The sequence below is a fragment of the Gopherus flavomarginatus genome, chromosome 3 (genome assembly GCF_025201925.1).
Source record: "Gopherus flavomarginatus isolate rGopFla2 chromosome 3, rGopFla2.mat.asm, whole genome shotgun sequence".
Taxonomy (NCBI): domain Eukaryota; kingdom Metazoa; phylum Chordata; order Testudines; family Testudinidae; genus Gopherus; species Gopherus flavomarginatus.
This window is the reverse complement of record NC_066619.1, coordinates 4,232,749-4,258,879: the sequence shown is the minus strand read 5'-3', so window position 1 is coordinate 4,258,879 and position 26,131 is coordinate 4,232,749. Positions and strand designations below refer to the sequence as shown.

Below are 26,131 nucleotides of genomic sequence, written 5' to 3'. Positions count from 1 at the left end.
TTTAAGATTTCTGAAAGCATGCTCCACACTTCATCCCTCTCAGAATTTGGAAGGCACTTCAGATTCTTAAACCTTGGGTCGCATGCTTTAGCTATCTTTAGAAATCTCACATCGGTACCTTCTTTGTGTTCTGTGAAATCTGCAGTGAAAGTGTTCTTAAAATGAACAACATGTGCTGGGTCATCTGAGACTGCTATAACATGAAATATATGGCAGAATGCAGGTAAAACAGAGCAGGGGACATACATTTCTGACTTAATTCCTTGGGGGAGGATTGTTATTTTTAATGAGCATCATCAGCATGGAAGCATGTCCTCTGGAATGCTGGCCGAAGCATGAAGGGGCATAAAAATGTTTAGCATATCTGGCATGTAAATACCTTGCAAAGCCGGCTACAACAGTGCCATGAAAATGCCTGTTCTCACTTTCTGGTGAGATTGTAAACAAGAAGCAGGCAGCATTAACTCCAGTAAATGTAAACAAACTTGTTTGTCTTAGCAACAGGCTGAACAAGAAGTAGGACTGAGAGGACTTGTAGGCTCTGAAGTTTTACATTGTTTTGTTTTGACTGCAGTTGTGTAACAAATATAAAATAAAAAAATTAAAATACAAAAAAATCTACATTTGTAAATTGCACTTTCATGACAAAGATTGCACTACAGTACATGTATGAGGTGAATTGAAAAATATGATTTCTTTTATCATTTTTACAGTGAAAATATTTGTAAGCAAAAATAATACACTTCGATTTCAACTACAACACAGATTATATGAAAATGCAGAAAAACATCCAAAATATTTAATAAATTTCAATTGATAGTCTTATTATTTAAATAGTGCAATTAAAACTGTGAATAATTGCAATTAATTTTTTGAGTTAATCGCGTGAGTTAACTGCAATTAATCGACAGCCCTTTAAATTACTCAAGATCGCAGTCATCTTTGGACTTGGCTAAGAGTTACAAAGGGATCTCACAAAACTGAGTGACTGGGCAACAAAATGGCAAATGAAATTCAATGTTGATAAATGAAAAGTAACGCACATTGGAAAACATAATCCCAACTCTACATATAAAATTATGGGGTTTAAATTAGCTGTTACCACTCAAGAAAGATCTTGGAGTCATTGTGACAGTTCTCTGAAAACATCCACTCGACGTGCAGCGGCAGTAAAAAAAAGAATGACAGGAACCAAGAGGAAAGGGATAAAAAATAAGACAGAAAATACCATAACGTTTCTATATAAATCCAGGTACACCCACATCTTGACTACTGCGTGCAGTTCTGGTCGCCCATCTCAAAAAAGATAGATTAGAATTAGAAGAGGTACAGAGAAGGGCAACAGAGATTATTAAAGGTATTGAACAGCTTCCATATGAGGTGAGATTAAAAAGACTGGGACTGTTAAGCTTGGAGAAGAGATGACTAAGGGGGGATATGACTGAGGTCTTAAAAATGATGACAGGTGTGGAGAAAGTGAACAGGAAAGTGTTATTTACTTCTTCTCGTAATGCAAGAACCAATGCTCACCCAATAAAATTAACAGGCAGCAGCTTTCCAACAAACATTCCGAAGTGTTTTTTCACACAACGCACAGTCAACCTGTGGAACTCCGTGCCGGTTGCGAAGGTCAAAACTATAACGGGATTCAAAAAGAACTACGTAAGTTCCTGGAGGACAGGTTCATCAATGGCTATTGGCCAGGATGGTCAGGGATGCCACTCCATGCTCCGGGTGTCCCTAAGCCTCTGATTGCCTTTTCTGTTCTGTTCATTCCCTGTGAAGTACCTGCTGTTGGCCACTGGCAGATGACAGGACACTGGGCTAGATGGACCATTGGTCTGACCCACTATGGCCAGTCACTCTTTCCTACATTAGGGGAATGGATTTGTCATGCTCCTGAGTGACGTACCAGGGTCAACATAACTTTTTAGTGTAAACCAGGCCCCAGTGAGAGACAGTCCCTGCCCCCAAAGAGCTTACAGTCTAAACAGACAAGTGGTTGGAGAAAGGAAGTTTTATTATCCCTGTTTCACAGATGGGGATGGCAAAGTACAGAGAGATGAAGCAATCTGCCCAAGGGGGCACCAGGAGGCAGTGGCAGAGCAAGGAACTGAATGCAGATCTCCTAAATCCTAGTCCAAAGTATTGGCCACAAGACCTTCCTCTCTCTCTTACAGGAGTTTACCTATACTTATAAATCAGTGCCCAGAAGCCATGGCGATGGCCCCTTTAGACACGCAGAGAGCCACAGACAGGCAGGTGAGACAGATGAGGGGGTGGTTATATGCTAAGGACTGATCAGTAGGGAAGAGCGGAGCTGGGCAAGGACGTGAAGTTGTGCAGATGTGCTGGAGTCGAGGGAGGAGGTAAAGTGCTCAGAACAGTAAGGCTGGAAGATCATTTTCGCAGCTATATCTGAATAGGTTGGAGGATCAGGGGGTTGTGAAATGGGTCTGCAGGGCTGGCGTCCTTCAAGACTACAAAAGACACACACACTTCCACTTGCAACTGGCCAGGAGACTGCACCCATCCTAGCAGACTCAGATCTGGCCACACGACCTGGGCACAACCATAACATCCAGACTCGGCTGCTACAGCTCTCTGTACCTGGGGACGAGGCCCCGTGTCGTGAGGAAGCTCCAACACAGGTCACCGAGGCAAGTCACCCCGAAATGCTGTTCTCTGCACCGGCTTCCCAATGGGGGGGGGGGGAGGGATAGCCTTGGCCTGCTAAGCCCATGGTTGTTAGTTCAGCCCTTGAGGGGGCCACTTAGGGAGCTGGGGCAAAAAAAAAAAAATAGTTGGAGATTGGTCCTGCTTTGAGCAGGGGGTTGGACTAGATGACCTCCTGAGGTCCCTTCCAACCCTGATATTCTATGATTCTCTGAGCAGCACCCAACTCAAGGCATCGATACTGGTCTTCAAAGCCTTCCTTGGAATAGATCCTGACAAATGGAAACGCGACCAGCCCCCAACTCGCTGCACAAGAGACCTCCCCCTTCATCCAGCAGCGCCTGCCTTCGCTCAAAGCAGAACTGCTGGGCTGGCCTCTGCAGAACAGAAATCATCCCCCCCGGTAGATGCCCAGGTACTATGGTGCCAGCAGGGCCACAGACAAGAAGCTAGAGAGACTGGGAAGGGGAGCTGGGAGGCCAGTGAGGAAGAGACTGCTGTGTTTGAGATGGGAATGAATGAGAGTTTTCACTGCTGGGATAGAGAGGAAGAGTCAGGTCTGGGACCATGCGGCAGAAGGAGTTAGACACATGACCTGGCTGTGCTGGGCACGGGAGCACTGAAGACAACCAACCCTCAGTGTTGTGTGCCTGCGTATGTATGTAGGCCAGATGCACTGTGTACACATACACAAACTGATGCATCATGTGCTCCTATGTACACACACAAGTACATAATGCATTTCTGTGTGTTTATGGATGTACCTGGGGCAGATGCACTGTACACACACACACACACACACAGTGTGTGACCTGCCATGTGTTTACATGCACACAAGAGCATATAATGCATCTGTGGATGTTTATCTCTGCATGTCCCCTTCCTATGGCATGGCACCTGGGGAATGTGATTTTATAATACACATTTAAGTAATTCAATGAACAAATCCAAGGGCATATGCCTTATAATTAAGCAGCATTTCTTCCTTAACACGCTGGCAAGGTGCCTGCAATTAGCAAGTCCTTGATTCACTGCTAATTCCCCACAGATCAAAAGCACCTGATATGGTACATCTGTAGGTCCCTCCGTAACTCAGCAAAGCTCTCTCCTCCACCCTCTATTTAAATCCTGGTGCGATTTTTCACACCTTTCAACTCAGTAACACTTAATCGGACACCCTGGGCCCAGCTCAATGGGCCAGACCAGATCCGCTGGTGTAATTGGCAGTGCAGGTGGGCTAAGGTTGACGCAAGCCAGGGCGAAATTATTCTCATTAAAACAGCGAGCGAGGCGGCGCTCGGCTCGGCTCAAGGAAAATTGCTTCCCGCAATGGCTCCGCCAAGCCAGCCTAAAGGAAAGCAGGGGAAAGAGCCTGCTCGGTGTGGTGCGCTAACTAGATCCCCTGGAAATGCAAACAATGGTCAAAGCAACCACATTAACGCGGCATGGGAGACTAGGGAAAACACGTGGAATTTCCCGGCCAGCTCTTTCGGCTGCTGCAGGCTTAGGCCAGTGCGTGGGGCTATTAGGGGGATGGAAATGTTTTCACGTGGTTGGGCAAAATTCCTCACACTTTCAAGTCTACAAAGAACCCCAGTGGCGCTTAATAGACTAACACAAACACAGCCCCGTTACAGATCGTTAACGCGGACAGAGGGCTGTGGGAAGCAGGGCCATTAGGGCTCCCATCTGAGCTCCCGGCTTACCTTTGCACAGAGCGGCCCATCCTGCCTCCCGCTTTTTGAATCTCATAAATCGGCACTTTTGAGGTGGAGAAGTAGCCCTTCCTCCTGCCCCGTGGCTGGGCAAAGAGCACCCGGTGAGGATGGGTCACCAGATCAGTGGGGACTTCTCGATGGCCAGGTGGATGGAGATTGCCCAAACGCTTGCGATGGAATGTAGCTCTCGTCAAATGGAAGGAGCTCATCGCTCTAGCTAGAGGAAGGCACTGGATCAGCTTCCTCTAAGCACTTCTGCTGATGGCCCTCGGTCCCAAACTGCAGCCACCCAGCTAGTCCAGCCCTGCACGCCCCACACAGCTCCACTGCCAACCCCCAGTCCTAACTCCCGATTGTTTGTTTTAAATCGGCTGCTTATTAATTTCATTGGGTGACCCCTAGTTACTGTATTACGTGAAAGGGTAAATAACACTTGCCTATTCACTTTCTCCATATCATTCATGATTTCGTAGACCTCTGTCATAGCCTACCTGAGCTGTCTCTTTTTCTAAGACGAACACTCCCAGAGTTTTTAAATCTCGCCTTGTATGGAAGCTGTTCCATACTCAATCATTGTTGTTGACCTTCTAGGTGCTTTTTCCAATTTCGTATTTCAGTTCCTTCAGAACCCTTGGGTGAGACCATCTGGTCCTGGTGACTTATTACTGTTTATCAATTTGTTCCAAAACTTCCTCTACTGATATCTGAATCTGAGACAGTTCCTCAGATTTGTCACCTAAAAAGAATGGCTCAGGAGGAGTGATTCACCTATATCCTCTACAGTGAAGACCGATGCAAAGAATTCATTTAGCTGTCCACAACAGCCTTTTCTTCCTGGAGTGCTCATTTAGCACCTTGATTATCCGGTGGCTCCACTGATTGTCTGGCAGGCTTCCTGCTTCTGATATACTTAATTTTTTTGCCGTTAGTTTGTGTCCTTAGCTAGGTGTCTTCACATTCTTTCCTGGCCTGACTGGTTAGGATTTTACTTCCTATTTTTAAAGGATGCCTTTTTGCCTCTAACCGCCTCTTGTACTATGCCGTTTAGCCATGGTGGCAGGGATTTTTAATCCTCTTACCCATTTGGAGGTACACATTTACTTCGAGCGTTTATTATGGTGTTTTGAAATATCTCCGTGCAGTTTGCAGGCATTTCACCCTTGTGACTGTTCCTTTTAATTTCCATTTAACAAGCTTCCTCATTTTTGTATAGCTCTGCTTTTTGAAGTTAAATGATATTGTGGTTGGCTTCTGTGGCATCTTCCTCCAACAAAAAAAATGTTTAATTTAATTACATAAATGTTCACTATTACCAAGCGGTTCAGCTCTGTTCTCCTCTTGGACCAGATCCTGGGCACCACTTAGGACTAAATGGAGAATTGCCTCTCCCCTTGTGAGTTCCAGGACTAGCTGCTCCAAGAAGCAGACACTGATGGTCTTTAGAAAGTTTCTCTCTGCATCCCGTCCTGAGGTGACATGTACCCGGTCAATATGGACACAGCTGAAACCCCTCGTTATTATTGCATTTTCTGTTTTTGTAGCCTCTCTAATCGCCCTGAGCATTTCACTGTCACAGTCACCACCATGGTCAGTACAGTCCTACCTCTATATTCTTGTTCTTGAAGCATGGAATTTCTACCCACAGAGATTTTACGGTACTGTTTGATTCACTTAAGACGTTTATTTTCTCTGACTCTATCCTTTCTTTTATATACAATGCCACCCATCACCACCACCACCAGTGCAAGCTACTCTGTCACTGCTCTTTATTTTGTCCCAGAGCTCTTTTCGGGTCCTTCATAAGAACATAAGAATGGCCATACGGGGTCAGACCAAAGCTCCATCCAGCCCAGTATCCTGTCTTCCAACAGTGGCCAATGCCAGGTGCCCCAGAGGGAGTGAACCTAACAAGTGATCTCTCCCCTGCCATCCATCTCCACCCTCTGACAAACAGAGGCTAGGGACACCATTCCTTACCCAACCTGGTTAATAGCCATTAATGCACTTAACCACCATGAATTTATCCAGTTCTCTTTTAAACCCTGTTATAGTCCTAGCCTTCACAACCTCCTCAGGCAAGGAGTTCCACAGGTTAACTGTGCGCTGTGTGAAGAAGAACTTCCTTTTATTTGTTTTAAACCTGCTGCCTATTAATTTCATTTGGTGGCCCCTAGTTCTTATGTTATGGGCACAAGTAAATAACTTTTCCTTATTCACTTTCTCCACACCACTCAAGATTTTATATACCTCTATCATATCCCCCCTTAGTCTCCTCTTTTCCAAGCTGAAGAGTCCTAGCCTCTTTAATCTTTCCTCATATGGGACCCTCTCCAAATCCCTAATCATTTTAGTTGCCCTTCTCTGAACCTTTTCTAGTGCTAGAATATCTTTTTTTAGTTGAGCAGACCACATCTGTACACAGTATTCGAGATGTGGGCGTACCATGGATTTATATAAGGGTAATAATATATTCTCAGTCTTATTCTCTATCCCCTTTTTAATGATTCCTAACATCCTGTCTGCTTTTTTGACTGCCTCTGCGCACTGCGTGGACATCTCCAGAGAACTATCCACGATGACTCCAAGATCTTTTTCCTGACTCGTTGTAGCTAAATTAGCCTCCATCATATTGTATATATAGTTGGGGTCATTTTTTCCCCCCAGGTGTCTGTAGGTCAGGCCCTTTGTAAGCATCATTCACAGCTCTTTCAATGCTGTGCAGTGAGACAGAACTGGCAAGTTGGGAGTCCGCTTCCTCAGACCCTCAGCAGCCCCCATGCTCCTGCTTTGCCTTCCTCCTCCTCCACCCTCTGCCTCTCCTGAAGAAAATCCTGTTTCTTCATCCTGGGCCTCAGTTCCAGACTCCTTCATTAAGGGCCAGGTTCTGACCTCGTTTACACCAGCACAGATCTGGCGCCACTCCCATTTATGTCAGGTAACTGGCCTTCCAGTTTTTCCCCTCACTCCGGAGTCACCATGGAAGGGCCTGGGATCTGGTGTAAAGCAGAAATCACTCCCCGGAGATCAGTGGAGTGACTCAGGGGACAAAAAGAGCTGGATCAAGCCAAGAGCCAAATTCTTCTCTCATCTACACCAGTGTAAAACTGGAGTCACTCCAATGACTCCCGTGGTAATTCTGACTGAGCAAGGACTGAGTAAACTCTGAGTAAAGGCCTCAGGATTTTGTCTGGGGAGAAGGCATGTGGCCCAGATCTCCTCACACCTGTAACCTCATTGACATCACGGGAGCTGCTCCTGAGGTACACTGGCACAACCAAAATGGGAATCTGGCCACGGCCTCCTTTCTTAGTCCCTGCGGACACCGCCACCCTCCTGCCCGTCCCTCGGGCCCGTAACCTGGGCGCCATCTAGAACTTGGACTCTCTCTAGGTCCTCACATCCACACTACATGTTAACCTTGCCCATTTTTTCTGCACAAAGTCTCCAAGACACAGACACGCCTTCCATCTCCAAGGCTAAAATTCTCCCCAAGCTCTCATCCTCTTCACAACTGCGACTTCCCTGCGCATGTCCCATCAGAACCCTGCCATGAAGATCATTCTCCTAGCCGGTCATCCTGACCATCTCCCCACTGGCTCCCACTTCTTTCACGTTCAAGGCCCCTCACCACCCACCCCTCATCTCTCACTCACTACTGACTCCCACCCCTAGTCAAGCCCAGCCTTTGTCGCCCATGTGTTACGTTTTCAAACAAGCCCCTTTGTGCTTTCTCCTCTGCCACTCCTCACCCTCGGGGGGCGCCTCTCATAAACTTGCAAAGCTGCCTCCTGTATCCACAAAACTGGGTGACTGGGCAACAAAATTGCAGATGAAATTCAATGTTGATATGTACATTGGAAAACATAATCCCAACTATACATATAAAACAATGGGGTCTAAACTTCTGTTAGAAAGATCTTGGAGTCAGCGTGGATAGTTCTCTGAAAACATCCACTCAATATGCAGCAGCAGTCAAAAAAGCAAAACAGAATGTTGGGACTTATTAAGAAAGGAATAGATAATAAGACAGAAAATATCATATTGCCTCTATATACAGCTTCAATACTGTGTGCAGATGTCGTTGCCTCATCTCAAAAAAGATATATTGGAATTGGAAAAGGTTCAGAAAAGGGCAACAAAAGTGATTAGGGGCACGGAGCATACAGGGGCTTCTGTATGAGGAGAGATTAATAAGCGTGGGACTTCTCAACTTGAAAAGAGATAACTAAGGGGGAATATGATAGAGGCCTATCAAATCATCACTCATGTGGAGAAAGTAAATAAGGAAGTGTTATTTACTCCTTCGCATAATCCAAGAACTAGGGGTCGCCAAATGAAATTAATAGGCAGGTTTAAAATAAACAAAAGGAAGTATTTCTTCACGCAACACACAGTCAACCTGTGGAATTCCTTGCCAGAGGATCTTGAGGCCAAGACTATAACAGAATTAAAAAACAGAACTAGACAAATTCAAGGAGGATGGGTCCATCAATGGCTATTAGCCAGGATGGGCAGGTATGGTATCCCTAGTCTCTGTTTGCCAGAAGCTGGGAACAAGCCTTTCGATGATTCCATTCTGTTCATTCCCTCTGAAGCACCTGGCATTGGCCACTGTCGGCAGACAGGATACTGGGCTAGATGGACCTTTGGTCTGACCAGTGTGGCCGTTCTTATGTTCTAGCCCAAATCTTCACCTAGGTCAATATTGTAACATTATGGGACTAGCTAGGACTTCTCCATCATTCTCACTGCACATGGTGGCCACTTTGCAGCAACAGCAGGACAAGATCTCCCATCCTTCTACTTCATAAACATAGGATGCCACTTGATCTACCGGAGAACTGCATTGTCCCCAGGGCCTTTGACACAGGTCTGTCTCTATCCAGTAAAGCACAGTCGTGGTCATAGGGCAGACGCTGGCCAGCTAATGCCACTGGCCTAGACCACTCATGGACAAGAGGTCTACTACGCAAAGTGGGGTAGGGGGGATGGAAACAAGGTGGCCCAGGGAAGGAGTGGAAGGGACCAGTGGAGATGCACCCGGTCACACCCCCGCCACTAGCCCTACGGAAAAGATTACACAGCCTCGGGCTTCACTGAGCCACCCCCCGTCTCCAGGGACCCCGCAGGCTGCCACAGTCAGAGCGGTTAGCTCCTGGACAAAGGGCATGGGTCATAGACATGGGGTGGCTCTGCAGCCTTTGCTGCAAGGGAGATGTGATGGACCAACACGGAGAAAGTCCATGAGAGAATTCTTGTGGATAATTCCTGTCCTCAAGGCCTCTCTTGCAGGAGAGGGACTGTCAGGTCCATTATTACATGAGGATGGGGAAACTGAGGCACACACAATAAACCAACCCATGCAAAGGCACTCAGAGCCACCTTCTCTACCCTAGCCATACTGCCCTCCCTGCCCTAACAAACCAGCATCTGCTTCAGTACGATGCTGCCTAGAGAGTTAAGAGCTCTGTCCCATCCGATCTCGGGCTGGACTTATTTTTAGTGGTTTGTTTCAGACAGCACCAGGTCTTATTTATAACATCATAAAACAGTGTGAAGCTTTACAAGGCAGAGCCAGTTAGGTGTTCAGACACTCTGCCATCAGGAGAAGGTCAACTTCACCGGGCACCGTCTCTCTCCAGTGCTCAGAGATTCTCTTCACACTTCAGTCAGGTTCCTCAGAGGAAGCCTTTGAGAATGAGGGTTTGCAAGAGAGGGCTGGTAACAGAATATACCATTTTTGCTTTGCAATGCACCAGGACTTTGCTTGCAACGAATAAACAGTGGAATTCTGTGATTTGTTCTAAACAGTCATGCGGCACGCATGGCAGCTTCCAAACTTTCCGAGCCATTTTGATCTACACAGCCATGGCAAGAGACAGGCACAAAGTTCCAGAGAAACAAAAAGGAGTTTTGCTTTATCTGTCATGCAAAAAGACAGAGGGGGAAAAAATCCAACCCCCAAATGATCCTGCTTTCAATACAGCTTGTCAACCAGCTCCCTCTCCTCCTGTCTTTCTCATGCTGAGAAACAGTTTGTGTGCATGCATGTGTTTAGCACACTGCAAACCTGCTCACGCAAGCCATTGGGAGGATTCAAACTGCTTCTCTGAATCTCATCACCACACAAAAGGCTACTGAAACTGACGCATTGGAGGAGTGACTCCTGGCCCAATGCGGCTCACGACAATTCCAACTGCCTCGGCTGAGGAGAGAGACTTTTAGAACGTAAGAACAGCTACACAGTGTCAGATCAAAGGTCCATCTAGCCCAGTATCCTGTCTTCCGACAGTAGCCAGTGCCAGGTGCCACAGAGGGAATGAACAGAACAGGTCATAAATTGATCCATTCCTAGCTTCTGGCAAACAGAGGCTAGGGACACCATCCCTGCCCATCCCGGCTAATAGCCATCAATGGACCTATCCTCCATGAATTCATCTAGTTCTTTATTGAACCCTGGTATAGTCTTGGCCTTCACAACATCCTCTGGCAAGGAGTTCCACAGGTTGACTGTGCCTTGTGTGAACAAATATTTCTTTTGTTTGTTTTAAACCTGCTGCCTGTTAATTTCATTTGGTTACCCCTGGTTCTTGTGTTATGAGAAGGGATAAATAACACTTCCTTATTTACTTTCTCCACACGTGTCATGATTTTATAGACCGCAATCCTATCACCCCACAGTGGTCTCTTTTCCAAGCTGAAAAGTCCCAGCCTGATTAATCTCTCCTCATATGGCAGCCATTCCACACCCTTAATCATTTTTGTTGCCCTCTTCTGCCCTTTTGGATCACCCGATAAAAGCAGCTGCCTGTTTGCCATTACATCTTGTATATGCCCAATCCTTAGCAAGGCCAGGTCTCCCAACTCACCCGTTCCACAGCAAAGAGAGGGCACGTACAGTCAGTATTGCTAGGTCTGCATCCATCCTGTGTCAGCCGGCCATACTGCGGGGTACCTAGTTCAAATCCCTCGTGTGGGTGACGGACTCTCCTAGCTCAGCCACTGCATGGAAGAACGGTTACTGCCCACCCACTGTTATTCTGCCCCTTGCCACCAAAGCGATCCTAGCTCATTGCACCCAGCACTGAAGTGCAGTCACCTCTGAGGCAGAACGTGGCAGCTGCTTAAGCAGCGCGTAGCAACGCTGCACAGGGATCACTTCACCAAGTGCTTAAATAGGGTGGTTGATAGTTTCTCCATCACTTGGGGTCTTTAAATCAAGACGGAGTGTCTCTCTCTCTATAAAGATCTGCTCCAGCTCCACACTAAATGATTGTCTAGCTGGGTGAAACCCTCTGGTTTGTGTTATGTAGGGAGTCAGTCTGGGTGAATTTGATTGTCCCTCATGGCCTTAATAATCTATGAAATGCAGCCACCTCTGGGTGATGAGGTATACAGCTGCCATTTGGCAGCACATAAGATCACTTTTTCACTCAGTGCTGAAATGAAGCCACCTCTGGGTTGGAACATGACTGAAGCAACACTGCATAAGAGCTAAGCCTTGCTCTGGCATTTGTTTTCCTCTTCTTCCTCTCCCAAAGTCGCAGTGACACTCCTGCCTGAGCAGGCTGTCCCCAGGGCCCATTAACACTGCTATGTCAGGGAACTGGGCAGGAGACCTCAACGCCTTCTCTCCCCAGCACCCGGACTGCTACCTATCAGGCACTGACACTACTGAATTTAGTCCCTTTACTGTCCTTGCACAAGGTTTATCTTCTTGCTAACTCTTTCCCTTCCAATGCTTTCCTCCTCCATTCAGCACAGGCTGGCTCGTTAGTAGTGTAGGTTCGCTCACATGCACCAGTCTGTGCGCACTTGATCACTAGTAGAAGGTTGCTCACACACACACACAGGGTGCTCACACTGGTCTGTGAGTACAGAGTGACTCTCGCACGAGGGCACATGCACCGATTTTGGTGGCTCAGGGTTGTTCAAATGCACTAGGCTGTACGCAGGGGTCTGTTGTTGTCGGGTGCTCATACACTGGTTTTGTTAGTGTAGGGTTGACCAAATGCACCAGGCTGGACGCTGTGGTCTGTCAGCATAGGGTCGCTCGCACACCCCAGGGGCATGGCTGGAAAGCTAACGGCAGGCTGCTCATGTACACTGCTGGATAGTGTTGAATTTCCTTCAAGAGCTCTGCAGTTTTTGGTTTGAATTTTAAAACACTCCCATAAAGAATCAGCGTCTTTGTAAACATATGAGAAAAAAGGAGAGATTCTCGGAGCCTCTTGACCTTGACGAACGATGTCCCTATAATTATTAGCCTGTGTTTATTTTCAGCTAAACCCAAACTATTGAATAAACAGTATCAAGTTGGTTTTCCCGAGCAGGTGATTATCTTCTCTGGCTCCTCTAATGAAAATGATCAAGGGACTAGTGACCTCACACTGCACACGCTAAATAATGCAAGATGCTTTGGGATTAGACAGGCAAATCATAACCCTGCTTTATCTTATCACTTCCTGAACAGCTCCAGGCTTGTTTTCAATACCGTTTGGCAGCGTTAGCCAAATGCTATCTCAGTGGAAACTACGGCAAAGCGAGCCTTGAGAGCTATGCAGAGAGTCGGGCCCTCCATCAGATTTGTAGGGAGACCAAGAACTGCAGCAACACGAGTTTTTTGGGGGGTGTCTTAACTGGTGTCTGACTTCACCGCCTGCAGGGTAACATGATGCTCGTCCATTATCTGAACTTCGATAGAGAAGAAGGTGGTTACGTATTTTGGGTAAGAAGATGAGGACTAGAAGCCATAATAAGGAGGAGCCTACAATGAACGAGGTTCCTTCTACAGACTGGAAAAGCTACAAGCAACTGTCCTGCTACAGGACAACCTCTAAGGAAGATGCTTCCCCTGGGGACAGGTTATTCGCCCACTGGCTAACTGGAGGAGGAGCAATCACACCCCGTAACTGATGTAACAGACTAGGCCTAATCAATTCCTGAAGCAGCCCGCAAGCATCCCAGAGCGCAGGGCACCTATTCATCAGGGACTCTAAGAGAGCGTTTACACCGCACTAAAACGCCCCCGGCTGGCCCATGTCAGCTGAATTGCAGTGTAGACATTCAGGCTCAGGCTGGAGCCTGGGTTCTGGGACCCTCCCCTGTCATGGGGACCCATAGCCCACATTACCCTGTAATTCTACAGCCCTGTGAGTCTGAATTGGCGGCCACGGGTGTTTTATTGCACCCGGACACCTGCCAGGCAACGGGTATGGCACAGCCTGCAGGGTTAACTGGAGGGATGATGATCCAGAATGCAGGGGACATGACTAGACAGGAAGGGTCTAGAGGAGAGGCCATTCTGAATTCGCTGCACCTCTTGTGGGTGGAGAGGAGCCGACTGAGAAGGGGAACACTTTAATGACATTGAGTGCCCACATCCATGAGCTGCCTGAATTCAGCCTGGCAAGGGACGACAGTAGCATGAGGGTGGTGGCTTTCAATACAGTTTTTGCTTTCTGCACTTCACCCCTTTCTTTTCATTGAGCGGTGCCTGACTAAGTTCTCCTTCCTCCCTTGCATCAATGTGTCCTCTTCTGCGCCACCCCCTTGATACCTGGTTTCAGAATTCTGTCCCAGTCTCAATTCCTAATAGATCCAGTGGTGCTGAATGAGGTGCCCTGGGAACAGGCCCATTGGCACCATCCGCCAAACACACCTTCCCCTCTCCGGCCACTCTCCGTAAAGCTGCCAATCTCAAAACATGAAGTGATGGCAAGGGGGAAAGAAGCAAAATCTGGTGCCCTAGATTCACAGATTCCAAGGCCAGAAGGGACCACTGTGATCATCTAGGCGCATCTCCTGTATAACACTGGCCATAAATTTTCCCCCAAATAATTCCTAGAGCAGATCTTCAGATTTATATCAGTGATCCTGGCAAAACAGCACCTTAACTACATCTGATACAAGTGCTGAATTGGGAGGAGTTGCAAACACCTATAAAGATTAGAAATAATACAAAGGAAATGAAGGCAACTGGAAATACCACCATGATATAATTATGAGGTTGAGCATGGGAAAATACAAGATAATGCAGCTGGGGAAAATGACCCACAGCAAAGATACTCTAGAGAAAACAGAAGCTTGGCAAGTATCAATGGCCATTTTGACACTGAAGTGATAGTGGCCAGCCAGTTAGACAGAGGTTTGAAATGCAACATGGCAGAATCCAGTGCTAACATGACTTTGGGATATACGCACAAAGGCATCCTTCATCAGTACATAGGGGTATAACAGCCACTGACTATGCAACTCTATCAAGACTGTACATAGGAGACTTTGCTGAGTCGTGGGTGACTCACCACTAGAAGGATGTTGATAATTTGAAGGGTAATCATTTATATTCTTCCTGTCTGTCTAGGGAGCTGTAGGGATGAGGAAAGGTTACATGGGACAATTTTTTAGTGAGCAATGACCAAAGGGGAAACCGTAATTCTCTCTCTCCCTAGGTTTAGACGGTCACCCATCACCATGGTATCTAAGCGCTTTCCACAGGAAGTTAACATAACACTCAAAATTTCTCCTTCTTCCAGCTTGGACAGAAAGATAAATCCTGAGTTTGTTGGTAGTTGAATTAAATGTAAGTGTGCAAGGGACCTGGATCCACTGCTGGCATATGCCAGCAGAGCTCTGCTGAGGTCAGCGGAGCTATGATAATTTTCACCAGCTAAGGATCCAGCCCGTAAAGATGTTGATGTGTTGAGAAGACTGTCCCGGGAAAGCTAAAGCCAGGTGTAGGGTCAAATGGCTGAATAGTGTCATCTCCTAAAGGAGAACTACATTGAGGTGGGACCAGGGGGAGGAGGAAAAGGAAAATTTAGACTATCCCAAGATCAGACCACGGAATTGACTCCCCAACAGGAAGGGTGGGACCTCCAGCTTTTGGGACATTTAAAACTAGACTGGCTAAAGCCCTAGAAACTATATTGTGGACAAAAATCCTGCACGGACGTCCAGGAAAGGAACTAAGAGAACGTTCCCTTTCACATGTCTATAATAATCCTTAACTCTTTCCACCAGTAGATCTCAAAGCACGTTAAAAAAGTGCCATTAACCTCCTTTTACCAGTGGCACAGAGAGGGACTGGATCTGCCCTCAGGTTGCACACCAAGTCTTAGAAGCTAGGATTGGACGACAGGAGTGGATCACTTGGCAATTCCCTGCTCTGTTCATTCCCTCTGGGGCACCTGGCATTGGCCACTGTCAGCAGACCCGGATACTGGGCTAGATGGACCTTTGGTCTGATCCACTAGGGCCATTCTTATGTCTCTTGACTCGCAGTCCAGTGCCATCCCCACTGGCCCTCCCTGCCTGCTTAGGACACCTGGTTACAAAATTGAAGCCTGGAAATTTATACTTGATGCTTTTCTTCTCAAAGACAGGAATTCTGTCTAGACAGATTCAGACTGGAAATAAGGCACACATTTTCAACACAGAGGGCAATCAACCACTGAACAGCTTAAACAAGAGTCGTGCTTGATTCTCCACCACTGGCAATTTTTAAATCAAGACTGGATGTTTTTCTAAAAGACTGTCTCTGCTTCAAGCAGGAGTTACTTCTGAGCAGTTCTCTGGCCTGCGTTACAGAGCAGGTCAGACTATCAGTGAATTACATCCCAGAGACTAGACAGATAGAGACGATGCAGGTATCCTACCCACACTGCTTAGGAAGGCTTTGGGGTGACAGCCCCTAGGGACACAAGACCAGTTTACCCTGCCCACAGACAGTCGAGCGGTTGGTCCTTTGGTGAAGGCTGCCAAGAAAGCAGCCGATGGGTGTCAATTGCGCCGGGGGTTTTCACTGATGCAGGCACATGACCTGTGGGGTATGCGCTGAGGCCCCTGCCCGCTCACTGCACACACTTCACCCCCAAGGGTGACACATTTCAGCCACCACTGACCTGGGCCGGATTCGAATGAAACAAAAAAGGAGTTGTAGACGAGTGCTCCCCGTGCTCCCATACACAGCATCTCCGCTGTCTGAGAGTCTCCTGACCCCCAAAACACAAGGGAGCGTTAACCCAGCCCTGCACAACCCTGGGACCTGCAGGCTGCTTCCTCTCTGCCTCCCACATCACCACCGAAGTGGGCACTGCTGGTCGAACGACAGGGTCTTTATTGCAGGTGATGCCAGAGGCAGAAAGGACCCCAGCCGGGGGAGTCTGCAGGGCTAGCGTCTGGGGAAAGCATCTTTCTGCTGGGCAAGGCTTTGGTGAGGGAGAACCGACCTGGAGGCTCCAAATGCCAGTTCAACCGTCACCCTCACGTGGTCAGTCACCAGAAGGATCAACAGATACAAACAGAGAGAGGAGTGTGGGTGATGGAGAGACAGTGTGGGCTCTGCACAAACACAGACCGGGTTCAAATAATAATCTCATATCTTAATAGAGTTGGGTTGTGACCAAATGAACAGTGCGTGAGGGGATAAAGCAGAGGACTGAGACTCAGGAGATTTAGACTTCTGTTCCCCCTCTCTATCACAGGTCCTCCTTTCATGACCTAGGGGCAAGTCACTGAATCTCCCCGTGCATCTGTTTCCCCACACAGGCAAAGATGCCTTCCTATGTCACAGGGACCCTTGGGGATTACCGTCACCACACATGATGCAGGGTGGTAGGTCGCCATGACACCTCCTATAAATAATATCAATTACAACCATCCTGGGTCTTTTCCCTGTCCTTTCTGCCAAAGGATCTCAGAGCAGAGCCCAAGCTGCAGTCAATTCAGACCTACCTCCCTGGGAGTGCCCCAGACCCCCACTCCCCAGGGAGGTAGGCCAGAATGACCAGCCCTGTTTTACAGATGGGGAATACTGACCCCAGTCCACAGCTGGGAACGGTCACCAGGCAACCTGGGGTCCCACACCTGTCAGAGGACGGGGTGGGGGAAGCGAGGGGGTGTCATTTGGTGCCTATTAACTGACACTGTGCATTTTCCTTCCACCCATCCAGCCAAGGATCTCAAAGCAATGTCCCAACATCTTAACCCTGCGTGCCAAGAGGTCACCATTAAACAACGAACAGCCTGGGCCAGTGGATACAGGAAGGAAGTCAGGAGACATGGGTGCTCTCCCTGCCTCGGGCAAGGCCCTTTTCCTCACTGTCTTTGCATCCCCCTCCCACTCTTTGTTTTCTGGGTTTGGACTGGAAGCTCTTTGGGGCAGAGACTGAGCGTGTGCCCAACACCAAGCACGACAAGGTCTCTAGATGTTATTGTAATCCAGAGCCACCATCTCTTTGCAGCAGAGATCTATGTAAGGGGTTGTCCGATTAGGAGAAGAAGTGGGGGTTGGCTAGCGTGTGTTAGCTAACTCTGCCCCTTTTCCTAGCATAGATCCAGGTAATTTCCTTTTATCTCAGTATAGCTGGTCCGGGGAGGAGTGTGGGACAGAACCCAACCCAGCAGTTGGGCTGGGCCTACGCTTGGGAGAACATCACAGTTGGACGGAGGTTCGTTAGCATAATTTTTAAATAAAATTCAACGAGGAATTAATTAGTTCAGGGAAGTCCAATGGCCTGTGTCATGCAGGAGGTCAGACTAATGATCACAATGGTCCCTTCTGGCTTTGGAATCTATGCTTCTCACCACCCTTGAGACAGGACATCCCTGAGAACTCAGAGCCAAGGGGCAGTGAACTACGGGGACCCGACTTCTTGATTAATAGCAGCTACTGAATCATGTTGTCAGACTTGTCCACAGCCAGCTGGGAACACCAATAGCCCCACTGCGCCACTTAGAACTTCACCGAACCAGAGAGGGCAGGAGCCGGGCTCTCCTGCTCCGAGAGCACCGGTCCCCATTATTGGAGCTGAAAAATCATCTCTGCTGGCAGGATGGGAGTTACGGCATGCAAAGGAGCAGTCCTGATGCCATGCAAGAGGGTGGCAATACTGTTCACCCACACTAGCTAATCCACTGTGGTATTGCCCCTAGTTTATGGATGGGTAGAGAGAAGTTCAGAGAGGAGATATGACTGAACATATGAATGGCCAGACTGGGTCAGACCAAAGGTCCCTCTAGCCCAGTATCCTGTTTACCGACAGTGGCCAGTGCCAGGTGTCCCACAGGGAATGGACAGAACAGGTAATAAAGTGATCCATGCCCTGTTGCCCATTCCCAGCTTCAGGCAAATAAAAGTCACATGGCGAATCTGTGGCAGAGTGGGAGTAGCCGAACCCCAGTCCTCGGATTATAACATGAGAGGGTGCTCCCTGCCCTGCAGCCGAAATATGACTTTGTTTCACTTCTCAAATAAAAGCTAGATTTCCCCAGCATGGCCAATGTGCCTGGCAAGCTACTAACACTATCTGAACCGAAACGAGGGTTGCCCCAGGATTGTCCCAAAGTCGCAAGGAATTAAAGATTAATCTCTAAGGAATATGTCATGTGATGAACTCTCCAGGAATACATTCAACCAAAACTGGCAACCTGAACTGGAACGATACACTGCTCTAGCCTCCAGGGCACTCGGAGCAACAGGGGATACAGGAGACAGAAAGGTCTCTATCATTCTCAGAGCAGGGTCAATAAAAACACAGACCATCCAGTGAATACTTTTAATGAATCACAGGAGGGCGCCGCTTCTGCAGCAAACAGGCGTAGTGGAGTACGTACGTAAACGTGGGTCTGTGGAATACATGTGGACTCTAGCTATGGCATGTGCCTAGGGTATGGATTACGAGCAAGCTGCTCCGTAACGCACAGCTAGGAAGCCATCGAAAAACATCAATCCCTGTTCAGCACAGCTTGAGAACTAGATGAAACCCTCTCTGATGGCTCCCGGATTTCAGCGCGTGAGAACATTAGGGGAGATTCTCAAAAATAACTTGTGATGCCCCTAAGGGCCCTAAGCATCAGACAGTGCCAAGAACCAGCCCTTTGAAAACTAGGCATCTGAAGCTGTTGACCCAAGAACTGAGACCCCCATAAATCACTAGTGATTTTGGGGCAGCTTGACCAGGATACTGAGGATTGTTCTCTAGCACTTTCCACACGGGGCTCTCACTGCACTTTCCAAGTATTCATTGATTCAACCTCACGCCCCTGCTTGGAAGGGAGGAGGGTTTAATCCTCATTTCAAAGACAGGGCAAGTGAGGCCCAAAGGTGTTCAGTGACTCGCCCAAAGTTGGCCGGTGGCTGAGACTGGGCTAGAATTCAGGCCCTCTGAATCCGAGTCCTGTGTCCTAACTACTAGGCAGCACAGACTGCTTCATTATTGTCAGCGTTATTTTTAGACCGTGCAGGAACAGGCTGAGAGAACACGGGCGTTTGTACAAGCAGGACATGTTTTATTTCATGAATGAAGAATAACATCCTGCTACAATGAACCCAGTGTTCAACTTGCCTTCTCCACGGTGTCCTATAGGCAGCAGCAGCAGCGAGAACTTTTCCTTTGCTTCCAACAGGAGCCTAAGGACTCCCCACCCCCTTGCCCCGTAAGCGAAGGAAACTTTACGCTTCTTGTAGCTGATCACATAAAGCATCAAACAGCCACTCTGCGCGCATGGCTTTGAACAGAGGCAACCCCAGGTCACTTTTGCTAATCTACAGCTCTGTCCTCAGGTAACCGCAGCTGCATTGCACTTTGTGAACAAGGCCTTTCAGGATGCCCTTAAAGAGCTCATTAGTGAGATCAAAACGAGTGTCACATCTTCTCGTGCCCCACGCTGGCCTGGTGTGCCGCTGCAGGGTGAGGGATGCTCAGGAAGAGCCCAGGAGGAGCGTGGCACCGCTGGCCGTTTGGGGCATATACAGTAAATGTGATAAAGGCACCACAGGGGCAGAGTAGGGGCTAACCAACCACATTTACTAAACCTACAACCTGCAAAGCTTAGCTACAGAGACACTCTGCTGGGGTCTGTAACACACAATACAGTGAGTTCCGCTAGAGGGCTGCCAAACTATTTAAAGGGATACTACCCAATTCCCAAACGCTGCAACCACCCTCCTCATCAGCGCCTTTGATGCTCATATTGGAAGCCACTGAAGACCTAGTACTAGAGGCTGAGAGTAATTCCAAGTCAGTGAGGTTACTCACCATTTACACCTGGGTAATGAAGAGCAGATATCTCCTCTAGTTAGTATTTAATTGGGTTTCTACACATTGCTAACACAGGGCTATGCCTGGCGATGCATTTGCTCCAGGATGCCCCGGATGTCGCTTACAAATGCAACCCAAGATGCAGCAGCTCAATGCAACACAACTCGCCCCTGCAGCAAAACGGGATCCTCTCCAGCGATCCCCCACCTCCATTTCCAAGTGCCTGGGAATAACTCTGGTCTTCTACCCTGTGCTATGGCATCCCCCATTTCCAGGCTATCTCAGATCAAGCTGGGGAGCAAATTCCGAAGCCAGGGGGCCCTCAGTGAGTTCACGCAGCCAGCAGCCCCATTCCTGTGCTCAAGTGAGGAAATCAGCTGCAGCATAAACGCAGGGCTCTCTCAGCAGCATAGCACGGGGAGGGAGCTGGTCACAGGGAGGAAGGTCTCTCTTAAGCATTCTTTATGTATTGCTCCACTGTGCGGTTAAAGCAGACCCATAGGATCAAAGGTCACATTTTGTCCTCAAACATCTCCCCCTCCACCCCAGCAGGCCCCAAGCCAGACGTGCACCCTGTAATGGTTATTCCTTGGGATCTATGGCAGTAAAATTGAGAGCACATCAAACCCAGTCCGTGACCTCAGGCAGAGCTGCAAACACATGCCACGTTCACTCAGAAGCCTGCAGGTAACCCAAGGCTGCTCAGGGACCTGGGAAGCTGGAAAGCTCCGGCCTGGCAGAGTGCACCAGTGACATGCTTGAGGCATGTGTGCCAAGTGCCCCCTTCTTGTGACTGGTCCCCATGCAGGATAACAGCCTACTGCTGCTACCGGTTGACAGAGTTCCATCTTTCACACAAAAGTGGCAGTAGTCTGTGTGTTGGCAGCGAAGGCATTGGGTTCAAACCTTGCTGACAGCCCAGGGGGTGGGTGGGGCTTCGTTAAACTGGCTTTGATGGCAAGTGTGGCACGGCCATGCCCATGACCTCACCATCATTCCAGGCCCTTTGGGGTGCTTAATGCAGACTGCAGCTCCCCTGTCCTGGGATTGTTCCCAGCCCTATGAATATGGCAGCTGAAAACACACCCTCACCTCCAGCCCCAACAATGCCTCCCTCCACTTGTGCATCTGCATGGAACCGTCGGACTGGAAGGGACCTCGAGAGGTCATCTAGTCCAGTCCCCAGCACTCATGGCAGGGCTAAGTATTATCTAGACCACTTAATTAAGCCTGACTATCCCTGTTGAGGTAGGTAAGTATAATCCCATTTTAAAGATGAGGAAGCTGAAGTTAAGAGATTTGACCAAGGTCACATGGAGTCAGTAGCAGAGTCAGTGAGAAGGACCTAAGAGGTTCCATGAGTCTTGTTTTAACCACTGGGTCACGCTTCCTGCTAGGTCCACACCAGTGACCTAGCCCAATCCACCCTGCTTATTGTGGTTTGCGCTGACCCATGTATTCACAAATCCCAGGCACGCTCTGGGCTCATCCATATTAATTACAAGTTCCAAGGGGAAAAGAGTCCAGCTTCTTGCCTAGCAGCATTTCTAGCATCAGAAAGAAATCCTGCTTTCAGCATCTCCACCTCACCTGGCATTTCCAGCGGCACTTTCAACCCCTCGCTTTGTGTGCACCACACGCTGCTTACACCCAGCCAGCTCCACATTGCTCCGAGATCCTTAATGGCTTCCATGGCCTTTCCACAATGCTCAGAGATGGGAGATCACAATTCCTGGAGCAGCCACAGTGCCTTCAACAACGGCAGCTTCCTTACAGAAACGCTTGATCACGATCCTCTCGCTCCTTTAACCCAAACAGGGAGAGACAGAGCAATACCCGAAAGGAAAGAGAAAGGCGATTTCCCTGGCAACTGGAGCGAACATTAATTCTTCCGTTGGCCACAGCTTTCTTTCATCCAGACAGCTCAACGTGTTTTATGAGCAACAATAAACTCAGCAACAGCCCTGTGGGTGTGCTGAAAGTCACCTGCATAGAACAACTTCATCTACCAGGGACATTAGAAGCAGTCTCCCCTGCGGCGAGCCCTTCGCCAACGCACGGCAACACGGAACAGCCGTCAGGACTGGAGACAACCAACATTCCAAACAAGTTGCACCGCCAGGATTGGAACCAGACTCCCCTCGCCAGAGGACTTTGACTAGGACGCTCGGGTTCACTCATTCTTTCTCAAAGCGTCACCGGCGCTCAGAACCCTAGTTCTCGAGCTCCTCAGCCTGCCGCAGCACAGCTCACCTCTCAACGCCACGCTGGGGGGCTACTTCAGTGTTATCCCACAGGGAGAAGTGCCAGCATGAGCGTAACCACTGGCAGGGGGCTCCTCTGCCAGGGCTGATGCAACCTGACGCAAAGTGTTCTTTTAACGGGACACCTGTCAAACCTAGACTCACCTACAGATTGAACTCAAAGTCGTTCCAAAGTCCAAAACCTGCCCCCGGGCACCCTGCCAATCTCTGTGGCTGTAAAATAAACCAACACATTTCTAAGCATTTTTCTTTCCTCGGTTGTTGTGCGAAAGACCCACACAACAGCTGGGGAAATGATAATACAGACACACAAAGGAGAGCCAGCAAAAGTGACTAGACTAGTCAAAGTGCTGTCAGATACACAATGTAAACAAACTGACAACATAGAGAAACACAATTTCTTTCTCTAATCTCTTTCCATTCTAATCATTTTAGGTGCAACATGCAAAACCAACTGGCAAACACTGTTTAGACAGAACTGATGTATGTGATGAATGTTAGCATTTCTAATGATAGACAGACAGTGGCTCCTGCAAATAATTCAGTATCTCATCACAGATGGCATTTAAAAACTAACGGTTTAGATATGAATCTTTCAAAATATTAATAAAAGGATTCGGATTTTTAGTGCTGAATTTGGATTTCTGATGTCATGAAGTGTTGAACAAACTGTAGGTACCTGAAGATTTTCCACTTCCTGCTGTGCAAAAAGTAGATAAATACTAGAAAAAATACATGCAGATATACCAAAGTTATTAACTATCAAAATTCATGAGAGCGAATCATCCCAAACCTGCATATAAATACAATGTCTTTTTGTAACAAGAAAAATGCATTCCAATACACAATAAGTGTTTGTGTGTGTATATTATATATATATATGTAAATATACGCACACGCGTTCATAGATTCATAGAGTAATCCATTTTAAGGGCAGAAGGTATTATCACCATTATTTGTACATATACATACAAAACCATACATAAAAAACACATTTATACACACACACACACACACACACCCATATATATGGAGACATGCATCCTGTTTGAGATAGCAACAAAAAAAATCATGCAATCAACTGGTCTCACAAGGTTTTTGCTGTTCTGGGACATGACCCTGTGAAAACGGCATATGGGGATACCTTCATATCACTGCCCCTAGTTGAATCTGAACCCACACAGTGATCCAGCCTTGAATCTAACCTCAGGCGCTACCCCTAACTTCAGCCCTGATCAGAGCACGGTCTCCTCGCTTTATCACTTGAGAAAGCTGAAATCACACTCAGCACTTCCCACAGAGACTCCCAGCCTGTCTGGCCCCTTCCATCTCCTCTGCGTCTCTGAAAGGAAACTTACCTAGGGTTGCTGTACCTGACCCCAGAGCTTCAGCCAAATGCATTGATCAGAGGTCACTCAAGCCAGGTTTTACATCAACAGGAAACCAATATGCTCCATCCACTCGTAAAGGCAGGGGGATTTCAGAAGGAAGAAGGCAGTTTTATCTAGATGAGAATCTGGCCTGTGCAGTGGGATGGATGCTCTACTTACAAAACACGCCATGGGGTCTTCAAAGAGCCCGAATGGTCAGTCCACAGCTCACTTTTAAGCCTCTTCCAAAAAAAGATTCTAGCAGCACCTGTGCCCCCTAGTGGCATTCTAGGGAACTGGAGCAGCACCAGCTCAGGGGGAATAGCACCACCAAACCGCCCTAATGCAGCCCCTGGGCTACGCTCAGCGGGCTCCCACGCAGGTTCTGGCCAGGCCTGACCCTGCTGACTTTGAGACCCCTTACATCATCCCAGCCTGCAGCAGTGCAAATGCACAGCGTCGTCCAGAGGGGTGACTAATGAGGTCATTTCCTGTCCGTTACCACTTTCAAAGGAAGTGATGAGCAACGCGGCGGCAGCTGGCAAAGGGGCAAGATCTTGCCCTGGGGCCCAGCCTGGAACCACCTTCTGCAGTACACCCCCGGCACTGAAAACACCTGCCATGCCAAACACCTGCCGTGTGGAACTTCCCCTGTGCTCCAGTGACACCTGCCTTGCCATCACGTCACGATGCCCCATGGGGGTGTGGGGGCCACTTTCCAAGATATCGCTCCTAGACAATTCTTCCCTGGACTGACATCTCCAGGGAGCTTCTGGAAGTCTGCAGTCTGGTAACAAAGAACCCCAGGGCAGAGGTATCTTCCCATTGTGGTGCCAGAGTCCAACTACCCGATCCTGTGCCAAGGGGCACCCAACATCCCCTCACATCACCCCACCCAGGCCAAGGAACCGAACTGACAGTTACTGCTGGGTGCCAAGGATACTGGAGGGGTACACAGGGGCTTCTCAGTTGCACGGACAGAGAGCTCAGCTAGGCTGGTTTTGTAATTAAAGCACTGGATTAGAACTCACAAGACCTGGGTTCAAACCCTGGCTTTGCCATAGACTCCCCATGTGATCCTGGGCAAATTACTTAAATCTCAGCTGGCCTCAGTTTCCCCATCTGTAAAATAGGAATAATACTCCTCCCTCTCTCTCATACATTGCTTGTTTGGCTATTCAGCTGTAAGCTCTTTGAGGCATGGGCTGTTGCTTCCTCCATGCCCACACAGTACCTAGCACAGCAGGGCTTTAATCTCGGCTGGAACAGTTAGGTGTTGGGGGAGTACAAAAATCACATGGCTAAATTTGGGAGCAGGGAGGAATTTTCTTCATCATGGCTGCCCATGGATTAGGGGACAGGTCACTTTCATAGAGGCTGGACAGCCATCTGACTAGGCTGGTGTAGCCACAACAAAACCCTAGGATTCTAGGACTGTTTGGGGGCCAGAGGTTAGGACAGAGTGGACATCTTCCGGTTTGGGGCTGCCAGAGCTTCTCATCAGAGAGGAAGATGCACTATTCTACTAACCATCCTTCTCTGCGCAGCTCAGAGGCAGAACAGATGGCAGCCAGGCCCGGGCACTGCGTCACCAGAACAAAATGGGCAAATTGGCAGGATTTTCTGAAAAGCCAAGAACAAAAACAGTGCAGGGGAAGGAGGGATTGATTGACACAGAAAACTTAGAAGAGTTAGGATCTATCTTGCTTGGCAATGCAAGTACTGACGGGGCGGCCTGGATGCTAATTTGCAAAGGAGGTGGAAGGGAATTAGCGCTGGTGGGTGCGTGGGGGGGGAGTACTAGCTTTAGTGGGTTGACATTACAGGGAACTTTGGGCTGAGCGTTGGGAGAAGCTTCCCTAGTGGAAGATCTAGTTAGTGTCACCAGGGGAAGGAAGGGGAGCCCATCTCTTGGGGTACTTAAAGGTGGCACTAAAATTCTTTCCAGGGATCAACCCTGCCTTGGTGCTCAGGAGCAGACTGAAAAGGCTCTTCCCACTCCAGCTCATTCTAAGAAGAACTGTGGGGCTTTAGCCCTGGCCCACAAGTGCTGGTAGTGT

The 26,131-nt window shown here is 48.3% G+C and overlaps 1 protein-coding gene across 3 annotated transcripts in view; it reads right to left on the bottom strand.

Annotated features, from left to right (window-relative positions):
- Window positions 1-25,622, bottom strand: part of CNTFR (ciliary neurotrophic factor receptor) — a 473,976-nt gene extending 448,354 nt beyond the window's left edge. For all 3 annotated transcript variants that reach the window (XM_050943669.1, XM_050943673.1, XM_050943674.1), the window contains exon 1: window positions 25,602-25,622. The gene's annotated coding sequence lies outside the window, so the exon portion shown is untranslated. The remainder of the gene's footprint in view (window positions 1-25,601) is intronic.
- Window positions 25,623-26,131: the final 509 nt, after the last annotated feature.